This window comes from Enhydra lutris, unplaced genomic scaffold, assembly GCF_002288905.1.
Source record: "Enhydra lutris kenyoni isolate GAN:26980312 unplaced genomic scaffold, ASM228890v2 scaffoldscaffold3, whole genome shotgun sequence".
Lineage (NCBI taxonomy): Eukaryota > Metazoa > Chordata > Mammalia > Carnivora > Mustelidae > Enhydra > Enhydra lutris.
The window spans coordinates 4788689-4809010 of NW_019154087.1; the positions used below are offsets into that span (position 1 = coordinate 4788689).

The 20322-nt window shown below is 38.0% G+C and overlaps 1 pseudogene; it reads left to right on the forward strand.

Moving 5' to 3' along the window:
• The first annotated feature begins 222 nt into the window (after positions 1–222).
• LOC111155966 lies at positions 223–10890 on the forward strand (annotated as a pseudogene).
• The last annotated feature ends 9432 nt before the right edge of the window (positions 10891–20322 follow it).

Sequence of the window (20322 nt, forward strand, 5' to 3'; positions counted from 1 at the left end):
GCACTCCTCTTTCAGCACAATAATTACCTTCTTCCTCTTGGAAGACTTCCATGATAATCAGTGTTTTTCGTGCAGTTAAACAAAATTATATAGTTTGGGCAGTGAAACCCATAGATATATAAATCTGTGAAGGTACTGAATTAATGAAAAATAGTGAACTCTCATCCAGTTTTATTCCCAGTGAGAGTGCTAATTATGTAAATGAACAATGTTAGATCACATATGACAATAGAACTCGGACTTAGAAGCCCAGGAAGCTGCGCCAGATCTCTGAAGCAACTGGCCCAGAATAGTCAGGACTGGTCAATGACCACCAACTTTCCTATTTTTGCCACTACTTCCAAATCAGGACCAATCAGAGAAAGCCAAGTATGTTCTTGAACCCATCAGGTAGTATGCTCTGCTTCTACATAGTTCACCTTCATCTTCCCTATGCCAACAACTTCCAATACGAGCATGTCTGATGCTCTTCCTTTTTTTTCTTACTATAAGCTTTCCCACTCCCTGCCTGCTTCTGCATCTTTGCCAAACATAGGAGATGATGACTGGCTCCCTTGGCACAGCAAACTCTGAATAAAATAGTCTCTGTTCTTATATGGGTGATCTTTATTTCTTTCCACACCAGAAATAAAATGGTCCATGGGAAGCTGACCTAAGGTAGTTAGGGTTGACTATAACAAACACCATCCTGGGCAATGGGGACAGTCTAGACAACTGGGGGTGCTACTTTATCTCAGTTGCTTTATATATTTCAGTAGAGTTGGTGTTAAAAAGTTCTAGTGCATAAATCTTAACTCAGTTGTCACAGATCCAAATCATAGTTCCAAGTATGTCAATAGAATAAATCAGGGAAAGCATTCTTTTATTAATGTTTCATCCCCTGGAAGTTCTGCCTTTTGGTTGGTGTTAAGTTCTGTTGATTTGTCAATTAATATGCTTTTAGATTTTTTTCTTTCTTCTCTGTCACATTGTCACTTACCCTTGCCCATGTTTTCATGATCTCATAACAGGCAATCATCTAAGTGATCCTTGTGAGCCTCTTTGCACTTTAAATCATTTCATACGCTAAGCTTATGCTAATCTTCCCCTAACTTCCATCATTAGTAATTTCCTCAAGAACTTAACTCTATCTGTAAACCTTTTTTGAAGAATTTGTGTATTTATTTTAGTGAAGGAGGGGCAAAGGGAGAGAAAGAGAGAAAGAAACTCAAGCAGACTCCAGGCCACATGTGGCACCAGATGCAGGGCTCGATCTCATGACATTGAGATCACAACCTGAGCAGAAACAAAGAGTTGTATGCTTACCCGACTACACCAACCGGCACCCATATCTGCAATCTTGAATTGGCATTTGTGCCCTCCATCACATGGCTTCCTTAACTAAACTAGCACCTGTGTACTCCTGCTCTCCTCCATATTCTGGACTCCCATCCATGTCATGTTTATTCCACATTTGTGTCTTTGGTTTTTCTGTGGCTTGTTCTGCAACGCCTTCTTCATTCCTTTCTGTGTATCCCCACTTAAACCATTCTCTAACTCTGACTTTGTCTCTCAGTAGTCTAATGTCTTATACTACATCCTTCCATGGTAAACTTGCTCATGCTGTGAACTTAGTTTTTCTGTAAGATTCTGACTGGAGTTGACCCTAAGTGAAGCTGAAGGAGATTTGGGAGGCAGAGACTAAAGCAGCAGTCATTACACTTGGAAAGTTGTCATTGGTTAGAGGCAGTGTAGACAGATGCTAAGACGCCAGCAGTTTCCAGTTCATACCTGTACTTCTCCACTCTGCTTTTAGCTCTCCTTCCTAACTGCCTGCCCTATTGACCAACAGCAGCCCCAGGCCCACCACCGGCTGGTTTGCTGTAAACTCTTCGAGGCAGTGGCCCCAAAGAGCTAACAATTCTCCATAGTAGATACAACAGCCTCCTTTACAGTATTGGTCCAGCCAAACATGCCTCAGTCCAAGATTCACTTGTGATTTAGGAACAGAATACTGGAATCCTTTCTTATGTACCCACTACATCTCAGACATGGCCATATACTATCTGATCTTTTTCTTCCACATTCTCACTGAATTCTTATGACTTTGGGGGCCAAAAATCTGATTTTATTTTATTTTTTCAGATTTTCTTTATTTATTTGACAGAGATCACAAGTAGGCAGAGAGGCAGGCAGAGAGAGAGAGAGAAGGAAGCAGGTCCCCACTGAGCAGAGACCCCAATGCAGTGCTCGATCCCAGGACCCCGAGATCATGAGCCGAAGGCAGAGGCCTCAACCCACTGAGCCACCCAGGTGACCCAGAAATTATGTGTTTTATTTTAGAGGAGAATATAATTGTTTGAAAAGTAACTTACTAAAAAGTATCATGACATGAAAAATATAGAATTATAAAATTATGGTTCTGAATATGCTGAACTCTCACAATCTGAGATTTCCAGAGGAAAGATTCTTCCAATATTTTTTAATATGAAAGTTTTAGGATATGTCCCTATTGATTTTCTAAATGTTCATAATATTTTATTCCTTCCATTTCTATTTTTATTAAGCAATTATTTTCAAAACCTAGAGACAAACGCCTTTGCTTACATCACATATTTATTTTTATAATGCATGAAAAATCACACATATGATGTATAAAACTTTAGGATATATTATCATATCATTTCTGCAGACTTAAACCTCACAGTAATGTCTCAATTGCTCTGTGATAGCTAGATGTGAAATGTATAATTTTTATATGATTAAAAATGATTTGCCATCTTGGTAATCTAGAGATTTTCTACCTGTTGTATCTTTTTAAAAAAAATCATTTATTTTCAGGGAGGGAGAGAGAGATAGAGCAGGGGGGAGGGGCAGAGGGTGAGAATCTCAAGCAGACTTCCTGCTGAGCACGGAGTCCAAAGCAGGGCTCCATCCCAGGACCCTGAGATCATGACCTGAGCTGAGATCAAGAGTCAGTGGCTTAATCAGCTGAGCCACACAGGTGCCCCTCAACCACTGCATCTTTTAAAAAGGATTCTATCTTGGTTTACAGTAATTAAAAAATTCCTCTTATATTTTTAGTTGGATTTAAATGTGAAAGTTTGAGACTAGGGGTGGAGACTAATGTCTTTAGAAGATCTTGATTCTGCCAATACTATATTATATTGAGCTGTGTCAAAACAGATCAAAGGAAGCAGAGAGATAGATAATCCCCTGTAAATATAATGATAAAATTATCTGTAAATATAAATGAGAACTGAATGTTCAAACTATTTGTGTTCATATATTACAGATATTAGAACCATCACCATTTTCTCCATGAATAAACAGCAGGTTTTATTATTGTTCTTCTTACCCAAATTATCTAGGCTATTTTTAATCTTACTTTAATCTTCTAGGGTAGGCGTGGTCATACAGGAGGTATACATACACACTGCCAAGTGAATATTCCAGCTTTATTCTACTGCCAAGATACGATTTGTAACAAACCTGCTGATATGATTTTGCATTCTCTGCAGAAATCACTCTGTGGTAAACCAGTTTTTTGGCCACAGCAGTATCCCCTGCTAAGAGCTAAATAAGCCATAGGATTGAGAAGCCAGGCTGGAATTTAGCTGTTTAATTGTTTTCATGTGTTTGCATTAGCATGGGTATGAACACTGAGAAGTCAACACAGGAAGACTGGAGTTGGAATCTGGGTCTTATTCTCATAGAGCTAAAGCTAAAATGTCCCCTAAGCCTCTGTTTCTCAGGGAAATATATTCGATTACTTTTGAAGGAAAGTCAAGTTATTTTAAGGAAAGACGCTCTCTAGTCCAGTTATACTTCTACTTCCTTCTCTTTTCTCTTGGCATTTCCTAGAACCTTGCAAGAATCCAAGTAAATTAAAGCTAAACTTTTACTACCAAAAAACAGCTTTCAGAGCTACTCATGTGACATGCACTTTATATTCTTGCTTCTATCTCCCAAATCTACTTTATGAGATAAGGATATTATACCATATACTATTTTTCAAACAGCTTTATTGGGGTATGATCAATAATCAAAGAACTGCATGTATTTAATACATGTAATTCAGTGGGTTTGAATACCCAAACACCTTTGCAAGCATCACTACAATCATGGTAACAAAGGCTCAGAGAGAAGGAATTTGCTAAAGATCCCAGAGATAATATGTGAGCCAGTAGGGATTTGAACACTGGTCTTTCTGACTTCAAAATTTATGCACCTTTCATTGCAATGCTGCCAAGTTATATTTTCACCTGGACTGACGTTTATGTATTGGCAAAGACTCGCTAGAGTTGTTAACATGGAAGACCTAGATTTTCTCCATTGAAAATTAAGACATACGAACACACTTATGAAACACAACCTTTGGAATTGGGTTGTCCAAAAAATCCAAAGTGTGTTCATTCAATTCAAGCAAAAGACACTTTACTCAGATATAGAGATAAGGAAATTCACACTGTCTGATTATGTCTTTTCCTCATTGTAAACGCACATGGAGCATTGTATGAATAGCAGGAGTGAATCAAGAAGCCCTGCTTTCCCAAATTGCCACAGAATCACACATCATACTTTGTGTGATGGATGGGTCATTCTTTCTAGGGGGTATGATATAATCTTATTAATACCTCTTTTAAAGCAGGAGTGAGTTATATACATGTATATATATGGTATTAGATGTATTAAACTGCTTATTACACTTTATTTTCATATATTTGTCTTTCTTCTAATTATGTGCTTATGGTAATATGTACTGACATTTGGAGGTGTTGGAATCACTGAAAATACAATCTTTCTTAAGTTTCCAGCATGTTAACATACCATGTGAGGGGTTAAAGTTAAATTGAAAAAAAAAAAAAAAACAACAAAAACCATACCTGGTTCCTTTCCAATAAAAAAATAACAATTTTCACTTGGACAATTTGGTCACTGTAAAAGATTTTTTGAAAAAAAAAAATGAGTTTTAACACCACAACCCAGATGACTTCTGCCATTGTTTGGTGTATTGATAAAGCTGTTTAAAAGAAAACCTTACGAATGGTGCTGCATGTGTGAAAAATGAATGGAGAAGTAAATGTTTGATATTTTGTACTATTCATTGTAGAGGAATTAAGGTGTGCGATAGCAATATAGTCTAGCATTTCACAGGTGAAGAATAACAAAACAATTGTATTCATATATAGACATTTTCAAGAAAAAAGAAGCTTTCCTTTTAAAGTATATACTGAAAACCTAATTTCATATAGTAATCAGGATTATAGCTCCACAATTTTGAAGTCATAGTTAAAAACAAACAAACAGTAAATGAAACAAGATGGGATTGGGAGGGAGACAAACCATAAGTGACTCTTAATCTCACAAAACAAACTGAGGGTTGATGGGGGGAGGGGGGTTGTGGGGGTGGGGTTATGGACATTGGAGAGGGTATGTGCTATGGTGAGTGCTGTGAAGTGTGTAAACCTGGCGATTCACAGACCTGTACCCCTGGGGATAAAAATATATTATATGTTTATAAAAAATAAAATTAAAAACAAACAAACAAACAAAGAAACTCCCCAAATACTGGTTACCAAGTGTTAAATGACTTCCCTTCCCTCTAGCCCTAATTGGGATCCTATTTCAATGGCTGATGGTTTATTTTACTTCTTGCTTAAAAATAGCTAGACAAAGAGACCTTACAGAACAAAGCCTAAAAGTATTATTATGTAGCAGATTGTATTTTTGAAAAAAATGGTTGTAAAATAACTCCCTAGCCTCATGCACTTTCAGAACCCATAAAAATTCTAATTCTAAAAAAAAAAAAAAAGTCTAATTCTCTCCCTTCCCTTGAATTTGGGTTGGATTGCAATTACTTCACTTACAGAATGTAGTTGAGGTGACTTTGCTTGATACGAGCTAAGAACACACCAGAAGCTTCTATTTGGTTCTCATGGGATGATTGTTCAGGATGAAGTCAGATTATGTAAACTGACCAATCCCTGCGCCCCCCTCCCCATATACATGTATTGTGAGGAAATCCAAATTAGCTACATGCAGAGAGCAGAGAGAAATATTGAATCTGCATGGAGAGAGATCTATGTCCAGCCATCTCAGTTGTTCCACCTCTGAATTGTTCCAGTCCAGCTACTGGGTACTGTATGCAAATGAGTGATTGTGCCAGAGCCATGAGCCAATCCCTTTCTGAATTCCTGACCCATTATCATGAAAGATAATAAACTGATTGTTGTTGTCTTAAGCAACTACATTTTGGGGTGATTTATTATGCAGTAATAGATAATTGGAGCAGAATTTGATGCAGAAATGGAGTGCTGACATGATAAAAACATAATGTGGACAGAATCCTTTAGGAAGAGACTGTTAAGTGAAATCCTGAAGCACCTAGGGAGGATGTTACTGAAAGCTGGAAGGAACTCAAGGAGAGTGTTAGAAAAAGCCTAAAGGGCTTCAAGAAGTCTGTCTGTGAGGACTTAAAACAAAGTGAGGAAAACATAATTGGAAGCTGAAGAAAAGGGAATCCTTGTTCCCTTTGTTATGTACTGGCAGCAAGTTTAGTGAAACGCTTGCCTATGTAAATGTGGAACATAGACTGTGTGGCTGATGAACTCAATGATCTGGTATTTCTTGCTGCCTAAACTATAATGAAAATGGACTGATGAACTAATGAACTAATTATTTAGTTTTGAATGAAATTCACAGAAAATTCAAAGGATTCAGAGCAGTCTTTGTAGAAAGCAAATTGTTCTCAAATTTAAAAAGGGCTTTAAGGGATGCCTGGGTGGTTCAGTTGGTTGTGTCCAACTCATGATTTTGGTTCAGGTCATGATCTCAGGGTCCTGGGATTGAACCCTGTGTTGGGCTCTATGATGGGTGTGGAGCCTGCTTAAGGTTCTCTCTCTCCCTCTCCTCTCCCCTCCCCCAATCTCTTTCTCTCTCTTAAAAAAGAGAAAAAAAAAAAAAAAAAGAGAGAGAGAGAGATGATTTAGGATAAAGATCTAAGGGATAAAGATAGGGCTATTCTTTCTAAGACCCCAGAAAGTTTTAAGGCATCGTATAACACATGCAATACATGAGAGGCCTCAAGCCAGAACCACCCAGATGAGGCTTCCCTAAATCTTTGACCCATAGAAGCCATGGGAAATAACAAATTGATTGCTATTTTAAGCCATTTCAATTTGGAGTGATTTTTTTCTTTGTCAAAATAGACAACCAGGACATATTCAAAAGATAAGAATAATGTATAAATAATAGGTACTCATTTTTTTAAAGATTTTTGTTTATTTATTTGATAGAGATCACGAGCAGGCAGAGAGGCAGGCAGAGATAGAGAGGGGGAAGCAGGCTCCCCACCGAGCAGAGAGCCCAATGCAGGGCTTGATCCCAGGACCCCAAGATCATGACCTGAGCCGAAGGCAGAGGCCTCAACCCACTGAGCGACCCAGGCGCCCCAATAGGTACTCATTTTTAATTTAAATTTTAATTTTTAAAAATGAGTTTGCCACTGGGAAGTAGGGCAAACATTATTCAGGTATGTGGATATTAAATAAATGTAACATGTCTTATTTTACTTCAGAAATAAAAAGTTGGAGGAAAAATAAAAACATATTTAAAGTTTAAATCATATTTTTTTAAGGGTTAAATCATACATTCATTCTTTTCTATATTCCTTCATCATTAAATCAGAACTGAAATCTTTTAGGCCAGGGAATTGGCTTTCACACTATGGGTGTTACAATATCTGACACCCTTTTCAGAAAGACAAGTGTTATAGACAGGGAGCCCATAAAAGTTCATTTTAATTAAGCACTTAATTTTCACCCAGAAGTGAAAGTTTCCACATGTAAGTAAAGTTTCTCACCATGTGGGCTTTCACAATGACTTGTTGAGAAAACTGATTCTAACTTTTACATAAAACTAAAATTGTAATTCTACATAAAATTAAAAATGAAAGGTGACTGACATTTTGCCTTTAATTGATGATAGATATATATTGATTTAAATGTAGCAATTTAGGGGCACTGGAGTGGCTCAATTGGTTAAGTGTCGGCCTTTGGCTCAGGTCACGATCCCAGGGTCCTGGGATGGAGCCCCACATCAGGCTTCCTGCTTGGCCAGGAGTTTGCTTCTCCCTCTGCCTGACTCTCCTGGCTTCTGCTCTCTCTCTCTCTCATTCTCTCAATAAATAAATAAATAAGCAAATAAATAAAGGAATTTGAAGAAATTCTACTGATGAAATTCATATGTGGTGTGTAGTTGAACTTTGCAAAGGGATAATGTGGTAGGACATCATAATATTCCAAATTTTCTATAAGCTTCTTTTTTCTTCCCCAACCCTCCCCACCTCACCTTGCTTCTTTCCTCCTTCCCCTCTTTTTTCTCCTTCCTTCTTCTGTGACTTTGTTTTTTAGAGATTTCATTTATTTAATCATCAGAGAGAGAGCACACGCACAAGCAGGTGGAGCAGAGGCAGAGGGAGAAGCAGGCTCCCCGCTGAGCAAGGAGCCAGATGGAGGACTGGATCGCAGGACTCTGGGATCATGATCTGAGCCAAAGGCAGACGCTTAACTGATGGAGCCACCCAGGTATCACCCTCCATCTGTGATTATAAAGATAATTTTTAAAATGATAGGTCAAAATTGTTTCTTTTTTCTTTGGTCCCTTCTTCATTTGTGTCTATATAATGTGTTTAGCCTATTTGCTTGTTTATTTAAGAAGAAAACCCTTCACTGTGTTAAAAATGGGTGACCTAGGTAATTATTCCTGACTTCAAGGAGTTCACACTTTATTATAGTAAAAAGTCATGTACTGAGCTCATCACAGTATCCTCAGACACTTAAATACAAGTAAAATGAGTGGTTTGCTTGAGACCACAGAGATGAGAGTGATTAATATTTTGGAGTGAAAGTGTGGTTTAAGCAGTGATATGCTAGATTTGACTTGTACTGATGTGGGGATAAGTTTTATGGAAGAGATGTATTTTGAACTGAGCTTTAAAAGATAGGTAGAAGGGTTTTTTGTCAGGTTACAAGGGAGAACGGGCTGGGGAAGGGCACCAGGTGATAATCATGGCAACTATTCACTGGGCACTAGCTGTGGGCTAGGTATTTGCTAAGTCAGCACTTACATACACTAGCATAATCCATCCTTGAAAGGTCCGGCAAGGTAGATCTTACCAACACCATTATACACAGAAAATGGAGGCTTTGGGATTTGAAATCATGTCTGTCATCTGAAAGGTTTACCATTGCACTTGACTGCCTCATAAATAAATAAGTGAATATGGGGAAGTTTTGGGGAGTAGACTAAGTTTAAGAAAACATAGTATTTCTCTCATCACCATTTTGCATAGCCTTCTACTTTCTGAAATTATATATAAACTCCTCTGGCTGGAACAAACTCATTCTCTAGGCAAACTCACTGAGAAATCCTCAATATTATAGAATCTGTTGGCCCTTTAAGATATTCTGTATTAAGATATTATATTCAGAATATTAAATTCCAAGAGAGCGGTGAGTGATAAGGTTGACATAGCTAACACATAAAGTCGATTGAAGCTGTGACTTGCCTAGTGTTTTGGACTGGCAAATTTGAGTGGACTGCAAGGGGAAAGCATTAGACAAAGTAGGCTGCCAGAGACAGACTGAGAGAAGACTTCTGCAGCATATATAACCAATAAAGAGATTAATATGTAGAATACCCAAGGAACTTCTTCAAAGCAACAAGGATAAGATAGGAAAGCCAATCTAAGTGGGCACAATGCACAAATAAGCAATTCCCAGAAGGAGAAATCTCAAATGACCAGTGACTATGTAAAGAGATGCAAAAATGCTCCTTGCAGATCCTATGCTGGAGGAGAAGCAGGCAGGTAACATTGTCTTCCTCCTGCGACTCTCCCAGCAGGTTCTCTCTGGGCACAAACTCTTAAGGAAAAACTGATAGCGCCAGTTGCAGAAGAGGCAGTCATCCCAAACAATAAGATCACTGTAGTGGGTATTGGACAAGTTGGTATGGCGTGTTCCATCAGATTCTGGAAAAGTCCCTGGCTGATTAACTTGCCCTTGTGGATGTTTTGGAAGATAAACTTGAAGGAGAAATGATGGATCTGCAACATGGGAGCTTATTTCTTCAGACACCTAAAATCGTGGCAGATAAAGATTACTCTGTGACTGCCAATTGATTGTGGTGGTGATGGGGGAGTCTGCCAGCAGGAGGGAGAGAGCTGGCTCAATCTGGTGCAGAGGGATGTTAATGTCTTCAAATTCATTATTCCGCAGATAGTCAAGTACAGTCCTGACTGCATCATAATTGTGGTTTCCAATCCAGGGGATATTCTCACATATGTTACCTGCAAACTAAGTGGACTACCCAAGAACTGTGTGATTGGAAGTGGGTGTAATCTGGATTCTGCTAGACTTTGCTATTTTAAGGCTGAAAAACTTGGCATTCATCCCAGCAGCTGCCATGGATGTATTTTGGGAGAACATGGTGATTCGAGTGTGGCTGTGTGGAGTGGAGTGAATATGGTAGATGTTTCTCTTCAGGAACTGAATCCAGAAATGGGAACAGACGACAGTGAAAATTGGAAGGAAGTGCATAAGATGGTGATGGAAACTGCCTAAGAAGTCATCAGGCTAAAATGATATACCAACTGGGCTATTGGATTAAGTGTGGCTGATCTCACCGAATCCATGTTGGAAAATCTATCCAGGATTCATCCAGTGTCAACAATGGTGAAGGGGATGTATGGCATTCAGAATGAAGTCTTCCTGAGCTTTCTGTGTAATCTGAACACTAGGGGCTTAACCACTGTGATTAACCAGAAAGCAGAAGGATGATGAGGTTGCCCAGCTCAGGAAAAGTGCAGGTACCCTGTGGGACGTCCAGAAAGACGTAAAAGATCTGTGAATCCTGGCTTTTAGGCTGTAGAAATTTAAAACTACAATGTTATTAACTGTGAGCCTTTAGTTTTTAATCCATATACATGGATCATAGTTTGCTCTTATCTTCCTAAATATGTGAATCTGAGCTCATAGAATCAAAGCTGATGCTTGGTTTAATGCTTGCAATATGAGCCCTTAAACAAATAAAATTAACTATTGTAGTGTGCTTTAAAAAAAAAAATAAAGAGATTCAAAACTTTACTAGAAATCCCCCCCTCCAAATGCAAATTAAATAACCTAGCCTTCAGCATCTCAGAAAAGTATGTCACAATTTTGGTTAAACTAATACTTGGTGCTTATATTATTGTGATTATGTGAACATTATTCATATCTACGATTATATATCATTTGATTTATGGCTTTTAAAAACATTTATTAAGTCAGGATAAACAATTCAAGGACACATTTAAAGTAGAAAATTTGATAAGATGTTACATAAGTTTACACCAGTGAAACCATCACCATAATCAAGATAATGGACATACCCATCACCCTAAAAATTTCCTGTGTCCCTTTGGCATCTTTCTGTACTGCCATCACCTGATAGGCAAACGCTGATATGCCTTTTGTTGTAGAGATTAGTTTTCATTTTTAAGAATTTTGCATAATCAAATCATGGAGCATTAGTCTTTTTCTATCTAGCTTCTTTCACTTATTTTGAGATTTTACAATTATTTTGAGATTCATTCATGTTGTTGCAAATAATAAGTTTATTTTTATTGCTAAATTTATTCCATTATATGGATATACTACCATTTATTTATCTATTCAATTATTACTGGGTGTTTGGATCATTTCTAGTTTTTGGTTATTACAAATAAAAGTGTTATGAACATTCATGTCTGAATCTTTGTATGGTCATATGTTTCATTTCTCTTGGCTGGTTACCTAGGGGTGGAATGGTTGTATTATATGGCAGGCAGATGTTTGACTTTTTTTTTTTTTTTAAGATTTTATGTATTGGACACAGAGAGAGAGATCGCAGTAGGTAGAGAGTCAGGCAGAGAGAGAGGGGGAAGCAAGCTCCCTGCCGAGCAGAGAGCCCGATGCAGGGCTCGATTCCAGGACCCTGAGATCATGACCTGAGCCGAAGGCAGAGGCTTTAACCCACTGAGCCACCCAGGCGCCCAGATGTTTGACATTTTAAGAAACTGCCAAACCATTTTCCAAAGTGGTTGTATCATTTTACATTCATATTATCACTGTATGAGAATTCTAATTCTTCCACATCCTCTCCAACACTTAATACTATCAGTCTTTCGTCTTTTTAATGTTAGCCATTCTAACAGGTATATAATTGTATCTCATTGTGGTTTTTTTTTTTTTTTTAAAGATTTTATTTATTTATTTGACAGAGAGAGAGATCACAAGTAGATGGAGAGGCAGGCAGAGAGAGAGAGAGAGAGAGAGAGAGAGAGAGGGAAGCAGGCTCCCTGCTGAGCAGAGAGCCTGATGCAGGACTCGATCTCAGGACCCTGAGATCATGACCTGAGCCGAAGGCAGCGGCTTAACCCACTGAGCCACCCAGGCGCCCCTCATTGTGGTTTTAATTAGAGTTAGAGTTAGAGTTGCCCCAACAACTAATGATATTAAGCATCTCTTCACATTCTTATTTGCCATCCGTGTATCTTCTTGAGTGAAGTGTATGTTCAAATCTTTTGCTTAATTTTGTTTTTTATTTTAATTTATTTATTTTTAAGTAGGATCCGTGCCCAGTGTGGAGCCCAATGCAGGGCTTAAACTCATGACACTGGGATCAAGACTTGAGCTGAAGAGTCTGATGCTTAACTGACTGAGCCACCTAGGTGGCCCCCTTTGCTCATTTTTAAGATTGAGTTTTAAAAATGTTCTTACTGTTGAGCTTTAAGTTCATCTCTGTATTTATGGATACAAGTCATCTATAGATCTTTGATTTACAAATATTTTCTCCCACTTTGTGGCTTTTATCCATTCTCTTAATTTTTGAAAAGCTTTCAAAAATCAAAAGCTTAACATTTTGATGAAGTTCATGTTACTAATTTTTTCCTTTGTAGATTGTGCTTATGGTCTTGTATCCAAAAATCTTTGCCTAATTCAGGGTCACAGGGATTTTCTCCTGAGTTTTCTTTCAGGAGTTTTATGATTTTAGGCTTTATTTTTAGGCTTATGATCCATTTTGGATTAATCTCTGTGTATGGTGTGAGGTATAAGTCAAAGTTCTTGTGTGTGTGTGTGTGCGCGCGCGCGTGTGTGCGCGCGCGCGTGTGTGCGTGTGCACGCGTGCACATGTGGATTTCCAATTGTTCCAGCACTATTTGTTGAAGACTTTCTTTTCTTCACTGAATTTCCTTTGCATCTTTATGGAACATCAGCTTTGTGGGTCTGTTTCTAGCTCTCCATTCTATTCTACTAATTTATTTATGTATTTTTTTTAACATTTTTTAAAATTTATTTTCAGCATAACAGTATTCATTGTTTTCGCACCACACCCAGTGCTCCATGCAATCCGTGCCCTCTCTAATACCCACCACCTGGTTCCCCCAACCTCCCACCCCCCCACCTCTTCAAACCCTTCAGATTGTTTTTCAGAGTCCATAGTCTCTCATTGTTCACCTCCCCTTCCAATTTCCCCCAACTCCCTTCTCTGAACTCTAATCTCACATTGTCTTTACTGTAGTTTCTTTTTTCTTTTTTACTTGTCACAGTGAAGTTTATGAAAAAACACTGGTATGGAGACACGGAGATAGACAAATACATTTAGGTGGGGTGGCTCAGGTGAAATTGTGGCTTCTTTACATTGATGTCATATTTGCTGAGGGCAGAGGTCAAGCCCTCCATGGCTAGAGTGTATGTGTGGTCCTTTCTCTGCCAGAAGCTATGCCCTTCATTTTGCGGTGCCACAGACATCACTGTAAATACCTGAAATGAATTTCTGGGCATCTAGAGAGATGGGCCAAATTATGCTTGGATTTGAGGTCCCAGAGCCAGCTTGGTTCCGGGAGTAGCCAGTCATGGTATCTGGGATCTTAGGTGTGTGATTCTCCACCTGTGCCTTGGAGTCTGCTAGCAGCTTGCTGAACACTTCCAACTTCAGGTCTTTGCTGGCTATGCTTGGTAGTATGTAAAGCCTATTAGACATGGCCCAACCCAGGATGCGAGTTGGCATTACATGAGTGGGGGCTGGAGGGAGGGGCAGGCAACCAGTGCTCTAGCCCCAGGACCCCTGCTCTCCCCAAGGGTCCGGGGGGCTAAATAGTCTCTTCAGACCTTTTTACTATAGTTGTATCGTAAGTCTTGAAGTCAAGAAGTATTAATCTCTAAACTTTATTCTTTTAAAAAATTGTGTGGCTGTCCTTTGCACTTAACAGTGAATTTTGGAATCAGCTTACCAGTGTCTAGAAAAATCCTGCTGGGATTTTTTCCTTGGATTTTAAAAATCTGTGTATCAATTTGGGAAGAACTGATGCCTTAAAAATATTGAGTTTTGTGACCTGTCAACAAAATACCTCTCCCCATTTATTTAAAATTTAGTTTCTCAACAATGTTTTATAGTTAGTGTAGTCTTTCACACTTTTGATTAGATTTATTCTTATTTGATCGTATTTGCCTTCTTTGATTTAGTGATATGTACTTGAATTTCCTGCATCTCTTCTTGTGACTTGATAGCTCATGTCATTTTAATATCGAACAGTATTACATTGTCTGGATTTACCGCGGTTTATTTATATATTCACATTCAATAGAAGATTATCTCGGTTGCTTCCAAGTTTTGAAAATATGAATAGTTTCTATAAACATCCTTTGCGGGTTTTTTGTGGACATAAGTTTTCAACTCATTCGCATAGATAACAAGTAGCATGATGGCTGGATCATGTGGTAAGAGTATGTATAGTTTTCTAGGGGCGCCTGGGTGGCTCAGTGGGTTAAGGCTCTACCTTCAGCTCAGGTCATGGTCTCAGGGTCCTGGGATCAAGCCCTGCATGGAACTCTCTGCTCAGTGGGGTGTCTGCTTCCCCTCCCTCCCCCTGCCTGCCTCTCTGCCTACTTGTAATCTCTCTCTCTCTCTCTCCCTCTGTCAAATAAATAAATAAAATCTTAAAAAGAGTATGTATAGTTCTCCAAAAAATTGCCAATCCATTTTCCAAAATGGCTGTCGCATTTTGCATTCCCACCTGCGTGGATGAGCCCTCCTGTTGTTCCACATCCTCACCCATACATGGTGCTGTCAGTGTTTTGGATTTTGTCCATTCTAACAGGTGTTTAGTGGAATCTCATTGTTTTATTTTATTTTTTTTAAAGATTTTTATTTATTTATTTGACAGACAGAGATTACAAGTAGGCAGAGGAGATAGGCAGAGAGAGAGGAGGAAGCAGGCTCCCCGTGGAGCAAAGAGCCCAATGTGGGGCTCGATCCCAGGACTCTGGGACCATGACCTAAGCTGAAGGCATAGGCTTTAACCCACTGAGCCACCCAGGCGCCCCCTCATTGTTGTTTTAATTTGCAGTTTCCTAATCTTGTATGAATTTAGCAATGCTTGTTTGCCACTGAGATTCCCCCACCCGAGTTTACTGAGATACAATTTATATATAACACTAAGTTTAAGGTGTACTTAAATGTGTTGCGTTGATAAGCTTCCATATTGCAAAATGATTACCACCCTCATGTTAGCTAACACTTGTGTTATGTCACACAATTACCATTTGTATGTGTGTGTGTGTGTGTGTGTGTGTGTGTGTGGTAGAGACATTTAAGATATGCTCTCAAACAACTTTCAAGTATATAATACAGTATTGTTAACTATAATCACCATACTCTACATTAGATCCCTAGAATTTGTTCATTTTAAAAGTGGAGTTTGTACCCTTTGACCAAGATCTCCCCTTTCACCCCAACTTGCAAGCTCCTGGTAACCACGATTCTAGTCCCTGATTCTATACGTATGACATTTTTAGATTCCACATATAAGTGATACTATAGGATGTTTGTCTTTTTTTTTGTTGAGCCTCTTTCTTTCATGGCTTATAGTATAGCCTGTTTTGTGTGCCCTTGAAAAGAATAGGTATTAGGCTATTGTAAGGAACATTCTTTCATAGACCACTGTCTTTTGTTGCCTACTGTCCAGTTTTTGAAAACCATTGATTCACATATATTGTCTTTTGTTTGTTTGTTTCAGGTAGTAGAATAAGTTCAGCCCCCGTTAATTCATCTGGGTTAGGAGCCCAAGTTCTCTAGGGTAATACTTCCCTTTTTCTTGGACTGTTTCTTTTCCTCCATTTTGCTTTCCTTTGTTTTCTTTGTATCTGTCACTAAGTATCCTTAAACTTTATGTCAGAAATTTGGATTTACCCTCTCTGTATGTTCAGACACGTCGGGTAATCTTATTACTTTAATATTTGTCTGAGGGATATCCTTTCTAAAACTTTCCTTCCTCCTGTTTCAATGTAAAATAGTTGCGGCCTTTGTTTTGGTTATTGTCTTGGGATTTCTCTTAACTAATAGTCTGTAAATATACTTCTTTACTCTTCTGTGTTTTTGTGGACCTCTTACCGACATTTTTCTTGCTTTAGTCCCTAATTTTGGTAGAACACAACTTTCAGTAGAGTTGAGTCTATTGCACTAAGCTATACATGACTAATTTAAAGTGGAGAGATGTTGTGCTAGATTTAAAAAAATAACTAGTTTTCTTAATGTGTCTTTGTATGATCAACAGCATGCCATAAGCAATACAAAACACCAAGCCTTATACTTACAAGAAAAAAGGTTAACATACTGGTAAAGTTCTAAACATATGAAATGTACATAAGTGACAAAGGTGAAATGAAAATAAATGATGAATCAAATGAAAATAAAATAAATCATGAAAATAAATACATGAGAAAAAATTTTTTCTTGAGAACTCATAGAACTGAAAATATCTTTATTCGATGCTCACATTTGATTTTAAATTTATATAGTTACAGAATTCTAAGTTGGAGATGAATTTCCCTCAGAATTTTTATGTGTCATTTCTTCCAGAGTCCAATATTGCTACTGAAAAGATTGATAACATTTTAAATTCCCATTCTTTTGCCTGCAATCTGTTTATGTCTTTGAAGCCTTTTAGGATCTTCTCTTTATCTCTGGTGTCAGAAAATATGTCATTGATCCCAATTACTTAACACTTTTTAATCTAAAATATAATTTATTTAATTTCTGCAATAATCATGTAAAGTTTTCAAGAACTTGTTTCTCTTTCTTTTATTTATTTATTTATTTGACAGAGATCACAAGTAGGCAGAGAGAGAGAGAGAGAGGAGGAAGCAGGCTCCCTGCTGAGCAGAGAGCCTGATGTGGGGCTTGATCCCAGGACTCTGGGATCATGACCTGAGCCGAAGGCAGAGGCTTTAACCTACTGAGACACCCAGGCGCCCCTCTTTTTCTTTTTTAAAAGATTTTATTTATTTGACAGACAGAGATCACAAGCAGGCAGAGAGGCAAGCAGAGAGAGAGAGGAGGAAGCAGGCTCCCTGATGAGCAGAGAGCCCGATGTGGGGCTCGATCCCAGGACCCCGGGATCATGACCTGAGCTGAAGACAGAGGCTCAACACAATGAGCCACCCAGATGCCCCTTGTTTCTTTTTCATTACATTCTATTTTCATATCTTGAATTTAATATCTTCTATTATGTCTTTCAGGATATTAATTTCAGTGTTTAAAAGTTTTATTTTGTTCTTTGTATTGACTGTTTCTTTGACCTTCATGTTTCTTATTTATTTTTGTCACTATCATTCGTGTCAAAGATTACTCTTTAGATATCTGGTAAAGTTTTGCCTGTTCATATTTAAGAATGAAGGATTTAAGAATTCACTGAAATCTCTGTGTGTAAGTGTGTGTGTGTGTGCATGCACATGTGGGCATATGTGTGCACAGACGCCTATAGGGTATGTTGATTGACAGGCTGCTATGCAGGTTATTTGGGTGGAGATTATGCTGCTTCATTGTTCATACTCAACTTTGAGTACGTGATCTTTTCTTTATACATGTTCAGTTCTCCCAGGTAGAAATCCGTTATCTCCTTGCCTAGGGGTTGTAAGGGTCACCTCCAGAGCTCCAAGATTCAGGTTGCTGTGGTAGTGGCTGGGGTGGGGGTGAGCTCAAGGGTTTCCCTATTTAGTGTATAAATTTCATTCAGTATGGCATCTCTGCCTTCAGCTGTGCCTGATGATTCCTAACCCAAAGTTTCTAAGGTTTGACTTCTTTGGTCTTTTACTGGGGTGATGGAGGGCATCTAGGTGCTGAACTGCTTCCTCTACAGGCTGATAACCAACCCTTCTGTTTTCAGTCCCACAAATACTTAAGCTTCAGTGGTACTTGTGAGACCCAACTCTTGAGCCTTTTCAAGGTTCATTTCTTATTTCTGTGTAGAAATTTGGTTTTTCTCTTGTCTTCTAAGTCAGTTATTATATGTCCATATACTTTCCACCTTCCAAAACTTAGTTGACATATCTTATTTCTACATCAACCTCTTTTTGCTTTGTGGATTTGGAACTTAAAAAAAATCCTTTCAATGTAATTTTAACGTATTCTCAGGAGACAGCAGAGATTAATGAATGGTTGAGAGATGTGCTCTTTTGTTTAGCTATTTTTTTTTAAACTGTGAAATATAACAAATGTATAGAAAGTGTACAAACAGTATAGTTCACTGATTTTTACAAAAAAAAAAAGTAACTGATCAGGTGAAGACACAGAGTATTGCCAGTCTGACAGACTCCTCTTGTGCTGTAAGAATCTTTATCCCATCACAGTATTATTTTAGTGCACCTCAAATACCCTGAATCTTATTCTATGGCTTCCTGGGATTGTGTAACTTGATAAGTAAACCCAGATTAGCACAATTTTCTGTATATTTTCCTCAAGTCTACTGTATGGAAAAAAAATTCCATATAATAGACATTATTCAGTGTTGATATAGAGCAGGATGTAACAGAGCTTGCTTACTAAGCTTTGTCTTAGTTAATAAGTATAGTGTTTTGTTAAGGAACATTTGTGTGCAGGTACAACTTGACTTTATCCAAAAGAAACTTCATCTAACACAGAAAACTATTCCTTCTTTGAGATGTTCACTCTGTAAAACTAATCCAATATTCTGATATGATTTCTTTTTCAATTTTAGAAGGTTCTGAAAAACATGGAAGTTAGACTGTGATATTGAGCCAGTATAAAATAAGTTGAAAAATTATATTTCTTGGTAATATCATTAACTCTCTACTTACTTAAAGCCAAACACCCTTCCTTTACAAAGGCCATTGTTTTCTGTGAACCAGAAAAGCTATAAATTTTACCAGATGGTTTTAACTGAAAAGAAATATCAAAAAAATTTCCTCCTGTGGGCTCTATAAATGCTGAGATAGTAGACTGACACATGAAATATACTAACTGTAGTTATTCATGCTTTCCCCTCCCTCTCAAACATGTCCTAATAATTTGTTATTCTACTCCATTTATAAATAGCCATGGAGTGGGGTCTCACTGAATGAGAAGCCCGCTATTTTTTCTTAATGTAAAGTGTCAAGTGAGTTGAATATTTTTGGGCACATAAACCCTTATTTGGCACCTAAGCAGAGAACATGTTAAGGACTTAGCATATGGAGGGTAAATCGGTAATTAAATTTTGTCTACATTTAGTTTCTATTTTCTTCTTCAGGAATTAAGTTGAAATTGTTATCTTTTTGTTTTTGTTTTTTAATTTTACTCTCTGTCTGCCATCTAAAGAAAAAAGACGGGAAAAATAAACAATACTTAATTTTTCTTTCCATGAAAGTGCAACATTGTGAAATTTCGGCAGTGCATGAGGCATTCTTCTGCTTGAGAAGCAGGACCCTAGACGAAATCTCTGAAACCTTCTAGTTCCAGTACTTGCTTTGTCACATTCAATCTTCAGCAGTTTTGTGTCGCCTTTTTCCTATTTATGATTTTTAGATTGGCTTTTGAAATGGACATCCAAAATGTAATCTTAAGGAAAACAATTTTCATGAAGATTACATTGGAGATTTTCTAACCTTGCTGAACATTAAAACTCCCTGTGGAGTTTGTTGAACAGATTCTTGAGTCCTGCTCTCAGAGACTGATTTTCCAACCATTGTTGATAATGCATTTAGTTTCTGCTCCTGTAAGAGTGTAGTGAAGGGGCCTTTTAATTATGGCTTTCCAAACTCTGAAGTTCAAACACCGTTTTCATTATATTGCTTCTCTATTCCTCAGAGTAGCAATTTTTAAGTGCTAGCATCTCTCAAAGAAAGGATAGGGATAGATAATTTGGGGGCATGAGGCTCAGGGAGAGAGAAGGGCAGGCTGGAGGGCAGAGGACATGGAGTTCTTTGACATCAGGTCTCTTAGCAGCCACTGTTAGGAAAGAAATGCAGAAAAAGAGAGTGGAGG